The sequence below is a fragment of the Coturnix japonica genome, chromosome W (assembly GCF_054131305.1).
Source record: "Coturnix japonica strain WE chromosome W, WE-NBRP24, whole genome shotgun sequence".
In the NCBI taxonomy this organism is placed as follows: Eukaryota; Metazoa; Chordata; class Aves; order Galliformes; family Phasianidae; genus Coturnix; species Coturnix japonica.
This window is the reverse complement of record NC_140701.1, coordinates 31,905,469-31,920,700: the sequence shown is the minus strand read 5'-3', so window position 1 is coordinate 31,920,700 and position 15,232 is coordinate 31,905,469. Positions and strand designations below refer to the sequence as shown.

General features: G+C 46.2%; 1 protein-coding gene and 1 long non-coding RNA gene across 21 annotated transcripts in view; one reads left to right on the top strand and one right to left on the bottom strand.

The window, feature by feature from the left end:
- CHD1 (chromodomain helicase DNA binding protein 1) overlaps window positions 1-15,232 on the bottom strand; it is a 179,347-nt gene that overhangs the window by 81,095 nt on the left and 83,020 nt on the right. The gene's annotated exons all lie outside the window — the stretch shown is intronic.
- On the top strand, window positions 5,291-7,993 carry LOC146754697 (uncharacterized). Of its 6 annotated transcripts, XR_014939005.1 has the most exons (3): window positions 5,315-5,507; window positions 5,783-5,917; window positions 6,497-7,993. It is a non-coding gene; the product is annotated as an uncharacterized LOC146754697 (long non-coding RNA). The 6 variants fall into 6 exon arrangements; XR_014939001.1 differs by lacking the exon at window positions 5,783-5,917 and having other exon boundaries at window positions 5,291-5,507; XR_014939003.1 differs by lacking the exon at window positions 5,783-5,917 and having other exon boundaries at window positions 5,297-5,507; window positions 6,351-7,993.

The following is a 15,232-nucleotide window of genomic DNA, read 5'->3' as shown; positions in this document are numbered from 1 at the left end:
GCCCATTACCCCTAGTCCTGTCCCCATGTACTACTGAAAAGAGACCAGCCTCGCCACTATGGCCCCCCACACCTCAGGTATTTATAAACCTGGGTTACATCCCCTCTCAGCCTTCTTTTCTCAAGGCTAAACAGACCCAGTTCGCTTAGTCTCTCCTCATAGGGGAGATGCTCCAGGCCCTTCACCATCTTTGTGGCCCTCCTCTGGACTCTTTCCAAGAGATCCCTGTCTTTTTTCTACTGGGGAGCCCAGAACTGGACACAGTATTCCAGATGAGGCCTCACCAGGGCAGAGTAGAGGGGGAGGATCACCTCCTTCGACCTGCTGGACACGCTCTTTTTAATGCACCCCAGTATGCCATTGGCCTTTTTGGCTACAAGGGCACACTGCTGGCTCATGGCCAATCTGTCATCCACCAGGACACCCAGGTCCCTCTCTGCAGAGCTCCTCTCCAGCAGGTCTTCCCCCAGCCTGTACTGGTGCATGCAATTATTTCTTCCTAGGTGCAAGACTCTACACTTGGTTTTGTTAAACTTCATCCACTTTCTTAATGCCCAGCTCTCCAGCCTATCCAGGTCTCGCTGAATGGCAGCACAGCCTTCAGGCGTGTCAGCCAATCCTCCCAACTTCGTGTCATCAGCAAACTTGCTGAGGGTGGTCACTATCCCCTCATCAAGGTCGTTGATGACGATGTTGAACAAGACTGGACCCAGCACAGACCCCTGGGGGACGCCACTAGTTACAGGCCTCCAGCCAGACACTGCACCGCCAACAACAACCCTCTGCACACTGCCAGTCAGCCAATTCTCGACCCACTTCACTGTCCACTCATCTATCCCATACTTCCTCAGCTTTGTTATAAAGATGTCATGGGGGACAGTATCAAAAGTCTTACTGAAATCAAGGTAGACTACATATACCGCTCGCCCCCTGTCCACCCAGCTACTGACATCTTCATAAAAGGCCACCAGGTTGGTCGAGCACGACCTCCCCTTGGTGAACCCATGCTGAGTACTCCTGATAACCTCCTTTTCTCCCAGTTTTCTGGAGATGGCATCCAGCACAACTGTTCCATCACCTTCCTTGGGACTGAAGTGAGGCTGACTGGCTGACCATGCAAAATCACTGCCATGTCTCCACCAACTAGCAAGAAAGAGACACAATCTTTCCTGGGTGCAGTGGGCTTTTGGAGGATGCACATTCCAAACTACAGCCTCATTGTAAGCCCCCTTTATCAGGTGACGCGGAAGAAGAATGATTTTGCATGGGGCCCTGAGCAGCATCAGGCTTTTGAACAGATTAAACAAGAGATAGCCCGTGCTGTAGCTCTGGGGACAGTACGGACTGGACAGGATATAAAGAACATCCTCTATACTGCTGCTGGAGAGAAAGGCCCCACTTGGAGTTTGTGGCAAAGAGCCTCAGGAGAGACCCGAGGCCGACCCCCGGGATTCTGGAGTCAATCATATAAGGGGTCTGAAGAGTGCTACACTCCAACTGAGAAGGAGATCTTAGCCGCGTATGAGGGGGTACGGGCTGCTTCCGAAGTAGTTGGGACTGAAACGCAGCTCCTTTTGGCACCTCGACTGCCAGTGCTGAAATGGATGTTCAAAGGACAGGTTCCCTCCACCCATCATGCTACCGATGTCACCTGGAGCAAGTGGATTACGCTGATTACACAACGAGCGCGAATGGGAAACCTCAATCGTCCAGGAATCCTAGAGGTAATCATGGACTGGCCTGAAGATAAAAAGTTTGGAACATCACCAGCAGAAGAGGTATCACGTGCTAAAGAGGCCCCACCATACAACGAATTACCAGAAAATGAAAAGAAATATGCCCTATTCACTGACAGATCATGTCGCATTGTAGGGAAGCATTGCAAATGGAAAGCTGCTGTGTGGAGCCCCACACGACAGGTTGCAGAGGCCACTGAAGGTAAGGGAGAATCAAGTCAGTTTGCAGAGGTAAAAGCTGTCCAGCTGGCCTTAGATGTTGCTGAACGGGAGAGGTGGCCAATGCTGTATCTTTATACTGACTCATGGATGGTGGCAAATGCCTTATGGGTGTGGCTACAGCGGTGGGAACAAAATAACTGGCAACGGAAGGGTAAATCTGTTTGGGCCTCTGAACTATGGAAGGACATTGCTGCCAGAACAAAAATATGGTTGTAAAGGTGCGTCACGTGGATACACATGTGCCCAAAAGTCGGGCTACTGAAGAACAACAAAACAACCATCAGGTAGATAAAGCTGCCAGAATTGAGGTGGCTCAAATCGACTTGGACTGGCAGAATAAGGGTGAATTATTTCTAGCTCGATGGGCTCATGAGACCTCAGGCCATCAAGGAAGAGACGCGACATTTAAGTGGGCCAGAGACCGAGGGGTGGACTTAACCATGGACGCTATTGCACAGATTATTCATAATTGTGAAACATGTGCCATAATTAAACAAGCGAAAAGGATGAAACCTCTCTGGGAGGAAGGGCGATGGCAAAAGTATAAATGGCGACATTGCACCCTAGAAAGAATTGAATCTGATAATGGGACACATTTCAAAAATTCTCTTTTAAATACTTGGGCCAAAGATCATGGCACTGAGTGGATTTATCATATTCCCTACCATGCACCAGCTTCTGGTAAAATTGAACGATATAATGGGTTGTTGAAAACTATGTTGAAAGCAATGGGTGGTGGAACATTTAAGAACTGGGAAAAGCATTTGGCAGAAGCCACTTGGTTGGTCAAAACTAGAGGAGCTGTCAATCGTGATGGTCCTAGCCAATCTAACCCCCTACACACTATAGAAGGAGATAAGGTCCCTGTTGTACACGTAAAGAACATGTTGGGAAAAGCCGTTTGGGTCCTTCCAGCTTCTGGAAAGGGCAAACCTATCCGTGGTACTGTCTTTGCCCAGGGACCTGGGTGCACTTGGTGGGTAATGCAGAAGGATGGGGATGTTCAGTGTGTACTACAAGGGAATTTGATGCTGGGGGAGTGCAGTCAATAATTTTATGTATCTATATATATATATGTTTGCATGTGTAGTGTATTATAGTTATTATAGTTATACATTTAGTTATGTTACATGCAATTCTACTATTTAGCTATTATTGTTTTACATACGTGAATATATATGTATATATTTTAACCATGATGTAATAATGTAGAATAAGGGGTGGAATGTCATGGTTTTGTAATTTTGTAATTTTGCTATCAGTATTCCACATCATAACATCATGTAAAGCATGGATACTTCTATTGAATGTGCAGTCCACAGACGAAGACTACATATCCCAGAGAACAACACAGGTAGTGATAAGTCACGGGACCAGGATGCTATATAATCTTGTTCCCAGGCTGGAGTGCTCTCCTTCTTCTCTCGAACTTCTCGGAGATTGGGAAGTGTTCCAGCTGTGTCGCCTAGAGTTCACAGTAGGCCTCTCGGTTTTCGGGGACTCTCTCTCTTTGTTTCGTTCGATTTGTTAGCCTCAATTATATTATATTGTGTTATCTTGTATTTCGATATCATATTTAGTAAAATAAGTTTTTCCTCCTTAGATTGCCGCTGTTTTTATCCCATTCCCCTTTTCCCCCTCCTTTCCGGGCCCCGGGGGGGGGCCCTACAGTGTGGCTTCCCCTGTCACGAGCATAGGTAAATCTAAGTAACCCGTGACAATGGGGATGTTCAATGTGTAACACAAGGGAATTTGATGTTGGGGGAGTAATTCTATGTATATATATGTATATAGACCTGAGTGCTTAATTGTAGAGAGTGTTTTTTACAGCTAGTTAGCTGAGAAGGGTCGTAAACACGGTGCGGTTAATCAAGCAGCCATACCACCTTCAAGGACAGCGAGAACAACAAGATGCCCTGGGATGGTGAGAAACTAGCCATGGTTCTGGGAACTCAGCAAGGGAGTAGCTTTCTGTTGATAACAACAAGCTGTTAAGATACTCGGGGATGGTATGTAATTGGGAACCAATGATGAGCTCCACTTTTGCAATATGTATGAGCTAATTATCCGTATTATAAAGGTACACGCAGCCAAGGAATAAACGAGAATAGCTGATCATATGTCAATGACAGGTGTGGTCGTCTGCTTTTCTCCCGCCGTTCTGCAACACGTAATGCATTTTAATTATTGTTTACTTGTATATCTATGTATGTATTTTAAGCATGATGTAGTGATGTAGAATAAGGGGTGGAATGTCATGGTTTTGTAATTTTTCTATTGGTATTCCACATCATAACATCATGTGGAGCATGGAGAAGAAGAACTACACATCCTAGAGGACCTCACGTTCGGAGAGGGAGACACGTTACGGAAGTGACGCTGGCTCACTCTCTCACTGCCTGGCAGCAGGTTTGGGTGTGCTTCCAAGCTGTGGCACCTTCAGATTCAAAGTAGGCTTCTCGTTCTTTGGAAACCTCTCTCTCTCTCTCTTTTTACTTGATTTATTAGCCTCAATTTCAATTAGACTGTAATTAGTAAAATAAGTTTTCCTCCTTAGAACGTTGCCACTTCTCTGTTTCCTTGAGCCCAGCTCCCATCTTCCTGCCCCTTTCCCTTTTTCCCTTCCCATTTGTCAGGGGCCGGGGGGTCCACGGGCCTATTGCCTCCCTGTCATGGACATAGACTGATCTAGATAACTCTTTGACAATAGTTTGAAAAAGTATAAGAACAGCAGGAAGCTCCTGAGAGCGAAAGAGACTTGGACTATGGTGGGAATGGGAAAGTGTTAGAGGAAGATATTAAAACATTAACTGAGAAGCTGCAGGACTTGGAACTGCATATGAAGGATGCATCGGTCTCTCTGAGCGCTCCACCAGTGTCTTTACATCCCCTGCCTATGTTGATTCCCCCACCACGTAGCAGTCTTCCATTTTCGCGTTGGTCCGAGGTTACTAGAGACACAGTATTGGAGGGACAGTGGCAAGCTGTGTCTCAGCTCGCTTGCCTGTGATATACGATCAGCAGGGAGCTGCTCGGTGGGAAGTGCATGACTAGAAATTGTTACAACAAGCTTGTAAGACTGTGACTGACTATGGTATAAAATCCGAAGCTTCTAAGCACATTATTCAATGGATTCTCACTGTGGATGTGCAAATGCCGCTAGACACTTGTAATCTTGTGCGGTTGTTACTAACACCATCAGAATATTTGTTGTTCATTCAGGAATGGACAGAAGGGCTTGGATAAATTAGACAAGGAGGGGATTCTTCTGACTGTTCCCCATTGCCCTCCCTCTCACTCTCACTCCGACCCCCCCACCCCCCCCTCCCCAGGCTGAGGATAGGGGAAGTCACGACCCCCCCGCGCGCCCCCGCCCTCCGCTCCGGCCCTGGCGCTGGAGATGCTTCTGCCTCCTTCCACCCCGCCCACGTCGCTCGCCGTGACGCTGCCTCTCTCTGCCGCGTCTACATCGTCTGCTGCTGAGTCTCTGCAGCCTGCACATAACTTCTCTAAAGACAAGGATGGACCGGCCACTCGAACTGAGTAAAGGTAGAAACCCTAGGGTAATCCTTGTACAGGGGGGTTGTACAGGGGGACCCCCTGTACATGTACGGGGGGGGGGGGGGGGGGGGGCTCGCTTCAATTCCATTGAAATCAAAGAGGGGAGGAAAGCTTACTTCAGAGGCGGAGTTTGGGGTGTGGTTTACCAAAAATAGGAAGGACTTCGGGGAGTTTAGGCGGAGTTTGGGGAGGGGATTACTAGGAATAGGCAGGACTTGGGAGGAGTTTGGTAGGATGGGGGCAAGACTTTCGCTTATCCATAGCACATTGCAAAGGAAGAAGCTCCTGGAATTCTAGGCCTGAAACCTTCAGATAAGAAACTGGACCAATCACCATAAAAGAAAACTTATTCAAACTGACTTGACTGTACACTACGCATGTCCAAGAAGGAGTGGAAAGTAAGAAAACATTCAAGGAATTAGTTAGCATAGGACAACCCACTGTCTAGAATCAGTTAGCAATACCTGCTGTGTGTAATCATGAGTGTGCATTTTGTGTGGTATAAATATGACTGCTTATGAGACACTACTTGCACAGTTGGGGTAGTGCAAACTCCCCAGTGTGCTGGTATATACACCTTAATAAACTACATTCTGACTTGTGAGTCTGAGTGCTGTTCCGCAGGTCAGAACTTTCCTCCAGGAATGGGGGGGCTAAATATATTACAAGCATTACTAATTCTCCCACTGGACAAGCTATCATTGAGTGCACTCATCAAACATTGAAATCCATTCTTAGTAAACAACAAAGGGGGGAATACGGGAGACACATCACAAGAAATATTATGTAAGGCTTTGCTTGTGCTGAATTTTTTGAATCGTGATCATACAGGTACAGCTCATGGATTGTCATTTTGGGGCCTCCTCAATGCTCAAGGAATGGCCTATGGTTAATGTTTGGAATATGGCCACAGGACTTTGGGAAAGTCCCTTACCACTGATAACTTGGAAGTTGTGGATATGCTTGTATCTCCACAGGGACTGGCCCTACGTGGGTTCCAGCATGATACGTTTGGCCTCATCTCAAGGAAGAAAATAGCATCCAGCCTTTATAGTAATTGTAATTGTGTGTTTCTTACTTAGTGGTATTGCTTTGTAACTTGCTGTGTTATAGATAATATTAGTAGTAGTTTGACATAGTGTGTGATTTTCTGTTTTACCAATGCAGTCTCAAGAATTAGAGTTTAAGGCATTAGCTAGGATGTTGTGTGCTTCTTCTATTTTAGTAATAGATCAGATGTGTATTAAACAGGATTTGATGTAATCAATGCTAGAATCTACAGGAATAGTTCTTTTAATGTTTTAGTACTGTTTGGTTATGATGTTATTAGCCTATTAATTAGCTTTTCTTAATTTGCAAAGACAAAACCTGGAAAGGAATCCCAGGCAAAGGGATGACCCTGTATCATGGAATGATTATGTCTCTTTTATCCCACTAATCAGAAGTTTTAAAATATGACCATGCATCACTTTAGACAAAGGCGCACGTTAAGAGAGCTAAACTTGACTGCTTATTCTGTTTTCCAAGCAGGTGTTCCACTTGGGCTCTGTATCACACACTGACCACGTGGATATGGTGTACAACTGGAAAAAACCCTTCAGACCCTGAAAGCAGGATCTGTTGTGGGTGAGAGAGGAAAGGTGCACTTTGAAGCAGGGGACGCCCTGCTGGCTCTGCCTATCACATCCACCGCCAACACGGTTTGCTGTTTCTCAAGGTTCAATAAGTAATAATGCCCCTAGTGATACTCTAGCAAAATTGTCCTCTAATATCGGTTCTATTTGACATGCAACTTCATAAAGTTGCACAACTATTAATCATTTATTATCCCAAAGGCATGGTTATGAGCATCCTAAAAGCATTTGTTGCACAAATTTTAGTGGTCATTCAAAATCAGTGCATCAGAGTATATGAATATTGAAGACTTTTCTCTAACCAATTACAGATCAACACAGAATGGGACTCTCAGGGATTTATTTCCAGGTTGCAGAAACTTAGGTTGCAGAGCAAACATGTTTGTTCTTTTTAGTGGGTTTAACAGTATTGTTGTTATGCAGTGTTTGACTTGTCTCCTTTCTCACGTTTAGAGTATTGTCAGTCGAGGCCTTGATTGAGTTATAATGATTATGTTATTAATATAAGTAGTGTTGTTATTCTATAGGTGGTAGCTTGCTAATTAATAAAAAAAAAAGGGGGGGGAATTGTTGCAGTACAAGAAGGATTTTACAGAGCAGCAGCTATGGATCAAGATAAGGACTTCACAGTGCAGCAGCTACGGAGCAAGATAAACAGCATGAGAACCAAGGACACCTCTAGAAAAAGAATGAATGGCTCACAGCTTTGAAGAGGGGTTTTAGGGTTGTTATTGCAGTAGCTTTCCTCCAATTAATGTGTGTGATTTTCAAACAGCCTCATCTGTCTGCTATAAAAGTACGGCTTTTCAGGCAATAAAGTTGAAGCTTGTTTATCACTCATATTGAGTCGGCTACCTGCTTCCCTGCGCCAAGCTTGGCGGCGTTTCTCTACCTGCACTGTTTCTCACATCATCCTTCTGGACAAAATACCCAACATACAGCTAGACGGATAATTTGATGGGTGAGCAACTGTTTGATAGGTCACACTAAAATGTTAGAGTAAATGGGTTTACAGTAGGCTGGAGGACAGTCACTAGTGGGATTCCTCCAGGCTCCATTTTGGGACCACTTCTCTTGCATGTTTTCATAAATGATTTGGATAGAGGACTTGAATGCATACTAAGTAAGTATTTGGATGATACTACTTCAGGAGAGTCTGTTGACTCCCTTGAGGGTAGAAAGGCCTTGAAGAGAGATCTCCACAAAAGGTAAGGCTGAGCAATCACCAATCACATGAAAATTAACAAGACCAAGTGCTGGATTCTGTATTTGACACAGGGAAACTCTCAAAATATGTAAAGACTGGGAGACAAGAGACTAGAAAACAGCCCCACAGAGAGGGATCTAGGGCTTCTGTTTGATAACTACTTGAATACGAGGCAACAGCATGCCCTGGCAGCCAAATGGACCAACTGTATTGTGGGGTGCATCAGGCCCAGCACTGCTAGTTGAGGGGAGTGACAGTCCCACTCAACTCAAGTGCTGTGTACAGGTTTGGACAATACAGTATAAGAAGGATATAAAAACTATGCCTTAGTGCTGTGGTTTTATTATTTTTGTTACTGGTATTTCATATCATCACATCATGTAGTGCACTGGGAGACTCAGAAGAGATGTACTGCAGTTCCCCAGAAACTTTTTTGTTCCGTTTCCATTTTCCCAGTCGGTGGGAAAGATATAACTGACTGGAAATCACAAGCCTATATTTTTTGCTCCCTGGCGGATCAGAGTAAAAACCCTCTTTGTTCACTTTCCCTTCCTACCCCTCCTTATTTTGGGGGCTGGTGGGTCTGCTGTCCCCCTTTCATGGACACAGGTAGATCTAGAGATAACGGTGACAATTAGAGGAGAAAATTGGTCAGTAAATACAAAATTAACTTTTTAATGTTAGCAAAAAAGAGATTCATTAAAGAGCCAAACAGTCGCAGAGCGCTGTAGCGATCTTTGACCTTCATAGATTAAACTATAAACCAAGCGTTCTGCCACACTCTGGACACAGAGTTTTTCTTTTTCCCTTTTAGCAACTGCCAACTATGAAGCTGTTTTTTTTTTTTTATGAGCGTTATATAAACAACTAAAGGCCATTATGTTCAGAACTTAAAATTCTTGGAATGTACTGGTTTCTTATTAAGTTTGCCATCCTCAGTTTTGGAGTTACATAATCAATTGTAGTGGAATTCCAGGGTCACAGCCTGAGCCAATGAGTGAGCTACAAGAGTATGTGAATGCCTGGAGTGGTGGAGGGGGGGGGGGGTATAGAGCCACCCTACTTTCATACAATCTGAGTAGTCTGCGTGGGTTTCCCCTTCCACCTGCCCCTTTTTCTCCTGCGGTGCAATTGGGGGAGGGTCACATTCCTCAGCTAGTCCCATTCTCCACGCTGTTACCTGGAGGGGTGAGATATCCTTTTGATATCTTTTCCTATAGAGCCTATTTCTCAAATAAAGGCTCTGTCATTGCCCTCATTTGCCCTACATTTTGACGAGCCAGGCAGCCAAATACCTTTAAAGGTACCCAATTATAAGCCCCCTAAAATAATTACCACGAAACTTTTGAACAACATCATGGGATGGTTTGCATGGGAAAAGACTAGCCCTATGAGTGAAGTTTTCCCAGGGCACATCCCGGGATTCCTAGGATCCCCATATCATGGGATTGTTTGTATCATTGAAAAATGGGGCCCCCTGCGGGACAGAGGAAATGTTCAGGAGTCCCCAGCCCGCCTGGCTGAGTTTTTCAATAGTTTAAACAAAAATGTACTCACTACTTGAGAACGACAGTTAGCTGCCTCCACGGTGGCTTGGCCACTGCTGATGGCCTTGAACCTGCTAAATATAAATGAAGCAGCTCTCACTGACAAAAATCAACTATTGTGTGACCGCATTGAAGAACTGGGAAGACAGGTTGCAATTTTGAGAGGGAAAACAACTAATCCTATCATTCTCCTTCAAAAAGTCCATAATATCTCTCTAGAAATTACTGGGAATTTCTACAAGAGAATCCACAGAATCTGGACTCTGTAAATAAAAGCACTAAAAGGTTGGATCTTGAGGCTCCACTAGAGGTAGATCCCTTTGAGATCCGACCAGTTGTAACTCAAAAAACAAAAAAAACACAACATAGGCCAGTGGGGCTGTCCCCTGCCCAGTGTCCCCCTGTCCGGGGCATGCTGCATGTAACATTTTGCCAATACACGGCAGTTGAATTAATGGATTTAGTTCAGCAGTTTAGACAAAAACTGAGAGAGAGCGTGCCTGCTGCGATTGTATGACATGGGTGCAGAGAGCATCATGGTGAACAGACCAGAAATTTCAAAACTGGCATCCATTATTACTCACCCTGCGCTCATGCAAAAGCGTTTAACATAATGACGAAAATCATTCCTTCATTACATGGTTAATGGACGCATGCCATGCAATATGGACAAACAAGAGTGATATACCATTAAATACTGGCCTATGGTCTCTATGGAGGACTTGCAAAACTATATTTGAGAATTAGGTATGAAGGAGGCAATCTATGAGGAGGATTTTGAGAGCCCAGACATGATTAAATTTTCAGCAGGAATGAGGGACCTCATCCTGCAGCAAGCTCCACCACATCAGTATGGTACTTTGGTATCCATACTGAATCCCCTAGTGGCCTCAGAGGCCATAATACAACAGATCGCCCAATTGGTGGCAGATCTGGGGGAGACAGAGCACCTATGGGCCAGGTGCAATTTCCGAATGGTGGTTGAAAAGTCGGACATCCATCCACTACCATGACCTAGGAGACCTGTCCCTAAGGTCTGGACCCATCAGGGTCTCAAGAAAACAAATGTTCAATGACCTGATTACAGCGGGAGTTCAATTTCAAAAGACCGATGGGAATCCTAATCAGGTCTTATTACAACTATGGAAACAGTTACCAAACAGAATCACAGAATTACAGAATCACAGAATCACAGAATGACTCGGGTTGGAAGGGACCTCAAGGATCATGTAGTTCCAACCTCCCTGCCTAGCAGGGCCACCAAACATACGCCTTTACTAGATCAGGTTACCCAGAGCCCTGTCCAACCTGGTCTTGAACACCTCCAAGGACGGGGCATCCACAACCTCCCTGGGCAGCCTGTTCCAGGGCCTAACCACTCTCCTAGTAAAGAACTTCCCCCTAACATCCAACCTAAATCTTCCCTCTTTTAACTTAAAACCATTTCCCCGTGTCCTGCTATTGTCAGCCCTTTCGAAGAGTTTACTCCCCTCATGGGAGTAAGTTCCCTTCAAGTATTGAAAGGCTGCAATGAGGTCACCCTGCAACCTTCTCTTCTCTAGGCTGAACAAACCCAACTCCCTCAGCCTGTCCTCATAGGGGAGGTGCTCCAGCCCCCTGATCATTTTCGTGGCCCTCCTCTGGACCCTTTCCAAAATCTCCATGTCTTTTTTGTACTGAGGGCTCCACACCTGGACACACTACTCCAGATGGGGCCTCACAAGAGCAGAGTAGAGAGGGATAATCACCTCCCTATCCCTGCTGACCACCCCTCTCCTGATGGAGCCCAGGATCCCATTTGCTTTCCGGGCTGCCAGGACCCCCAGGTCTTTCTCTGCCGAGCTGCTCTCAAGGGCCACTCCTCCCAGCCTGTACAGGTGCCTGGGGTTCTTCTGGCCCAAGTGCAAAACCTTGCACTTTGCCGTGTTGAACCTCATTAGGTTTACCTGAGCCCAGCTTTCCAGCCTGTCAAGGTCCCTCTGAATGGCATCCGTTCCCTCCACCGTATCGATTGCACCACTCAGCTTGGTGTCGTCAGCAGACTTGCTGAGGGTGCACTCCATTCCCTCATCGATGTCATTAATAAAGATGTTAAAGAGCACCGGTCCCAAGACAGACCCTTGAGGCACACCGCTCGTTACCGGCCTCCACCTGGACATAGAGCCATTGACCACCACCCTCTGTCTGCGGCCTTTCAACCAATTGCTTATCCATCTAGTTGTCCACCCATCAAATCCACTTCCCTCCAGTTTGGAGATGAGGATGTGATGGGGGACCATGTCAAAGGCCTTGCTCAGGTCCAGGTAAATGACATCGATCGCCTTCCCTTCGTCCACCAACGCTGTCACTCCATCATAGAATGCCACAAGATTAGTTAAGCATGACCTTCCCCTGGTGAAGCCGTGCTGGCTGTCTCGGATCACGTGCTCGTTTTTTATGTGATCGAGCATGTTGTCCAGGAGGATCTGTTCCATAATCTTCCCAGGCACGGAGGTGAGACTCACCGGCCTGTAGTTCCCTGGGTCCTCCCTGCTCCCCTTCTTGTAAATGGGAGTGACGTGACCCTTCCTCCAGTCATCCGGGACCTCACCTGACAGCCACGACTTCTCAAATATGATGGAGAGCGGCTCGGCAACCACCTCAGCCAGCTCCTTCAGGACCCTGGGATGCACGCCATCTGGCCCCATAGACTTGTACTCATTCAGTCTAAGGAGGCACTCTCGGACTTGCTCTACCCTTACAGTGGGGAGGGATTTACCTCCTTGGTCCCCACATAGAGGTATGGGGGTGCAGGACTTAGGGACGTGAAAAAGACTAGAATCCTGGCCACCAGTGAAGACCGAGGTGAAGAACTCATTCAGCACCTCAGCTTTCTCTTCATCTGTTGAAGCCAGTTCTCATTTTAAATTTGCCAAAGTAGGTACGCCTGTTTTGGCCTGTCTCTTCTGGTCAGTGTACCTGTAGAAGTTTTTCTTATTGTTTTTCATGTCCCTCGCCAAGTTCAGTTCTGCCTGCACCTTGGCTTTCCTGATCCCACGTCTGCAAGTCCGGACGGCATCCCTGTATTCTTCCCAGGTGACACAGCCTTGTTTCCAGAGCTTGTACACCCCTTTCTTCGCCCTCAGTTCTCTCAGCAGGTCCTTGCTGAGCCATGCCGGTTTTCTACCTCTCCTGCCCACTTTCTTATTCTGGGGAATGGAGACCTCTTGTGCTGCCAGGAGGGCATCCTTGAAGAGCAGCCAGCTCTCCTCAACGTCCTTGTCTTTGAGGGCAGCGCTCCAGGGGATCTTGGCCAGCATTCCATTGGGTAGCTTGAAGTCTGCTCTTCTAAAGTTCAGCATCCTGGTCCTGCTCTTTGCCAGGCCCACATCACTTGAGATCACAAACTCAACCAGGGAATGGTCGCTGGAGCCCAGGCAGCCTCCAACCTTGATGCCTTTGATGATATCCTCAGCGTTGGTGAGCAGCAGGTCCAGCAACGCTTGACCTCTGGTCGGTCTGTCCAATACTTGAACCAGAAAGCTATCATCAATGGATTCCAAGAGCCTTCTGGAGCTCTTGCAGCTCGCCGTGTGGTTTTTCCAACAAATGTCCGGATGGTTGAAGTCCCCCACCAGGACAAGAGCCTGTGAGCCAGACGCCTCACGCATAACAGTCAGAGATTCCAACAGTCCCCTAAAAGGGAAGGAGTAAGACTCATAGAACGGATTCCACAAAACACATGGAATCTAGAAGGCTTCATAGTCCCATAGAAAAAATGTAAACCTCCTCAAGTGGCCCAGGCAGGCACAGTCAAGTTATCAAAAGAAAAAGACTTGGGGATTGCAGAGTTGATGGCGTGACAGAGAAGCCATAATTACCCAAGACTAGGGTCTCTAGAGGGGACAGGAGACCCCTACGTCAAACTAAGGATGCATTGGTCCCAAAAAAATGTGCAGCATTTTATTGCATTAGTAGATACTGGTAAAGATACATCAATTAAATATGGTGATCCAAATCAGTTTTCAGGCACTAAGGCAATGGTTTGGGGGGGGGCAGATGATCCCCGTAACTTGAACATGGTTGAAACTGGGGTTTGGGCATCTACCACCCAGGGAGTACAAAATGTCTATTGCCCCAGTTCCAGAGCACATACTGGGGATAGACATCCTCTGGGGTCTGACGCTCCAGACCACTGTGGAGAGTTGAGATTAAGGGAAAGATGTATTAATATCTGGGCAGTGCAGGCAATCATAAGGGGCTGTGCAAAAACTGAACCTATTTGTTTGCCAAAACCACGCCAGATCACAAATACAAAGCAGTATACACTCCTGGGTGGGCAAGAAGAAATTACCAAGACTCTGCAGGAGCTGGAGAGAGTAGGGATCATTAGACCTGCACGCAGCCCATACAACTCCCCTATATGGCCAGTCAGGAAGTCAGATGGTACATGGTGAATGACAGTAGACTACAGAGAACTAAATAAAGTCACGCCACTGATCCGTGTGGTAGTACCCTGTAAAGAGTGTTTTTTACAGCTAGTTAGCTGAGAAGGGTCGTAAAAACGGTGCAGTTAATCAAGCAGCCATACCACCTGCAAGGACAGCAAGAGCAACAGGATGCCCTGGGATGGTGAGAAACTAGCCATGGTTTTGTGAACTCAGCAAGGGAGTAACTTTCAGGATGGTAACAAAAAGCTGCTAAGATACTCGGGGATGGTATGTAATTGGGAACCAATGGTGAGCTCCGCTTTTGCAATATGTATGAGCTAATTATCCGTATTATAAATGTATATGCAACCAAGGAATAAACGAGATTAGCTGATCATATGTCAATGACAGGTGTGGTCGTTTGCTTTTCTCCTGCCGTTCTACAACAATTGGTGACCCTCGACGTGGCCTACCAGGAAGGATCGCAGCGGCGAAGGTGTTCGGATCCTTAAGCAGCGGTGACAGCATGCGCCAGGAAAAGAAGGTGCAGGTGCTCTAGGTGACCATATAGAAGGGCCTAGCCGATACGGGCTGCCGACGTCCTTTAAGGCTGCAACAGCGCTCTGACAAATAGGTATGAGAAGGCAAGCGGTTTATGAATTATTTTCTTGCTTTTTTTAAAAAAAGCGTCAGGTATTTTCTTGCTTTCTGAAAAAAAAGCATCAGGTTAAGGGGACAGACTTGCAAAAGGAACTCCCCGAGTTATTAGCGTATGGGTATGCTAAAGAGTTATTTCAGAATCCGCATTTAGTGCATGATCTTGCTGAGTGGCGTAAATTTGGAGATGCAAATTTTCAGGGAATGATCAATGGGGAGAAAATGGCTAAAAAATGCGGGAAGTGGTGGCGTGTGGTTT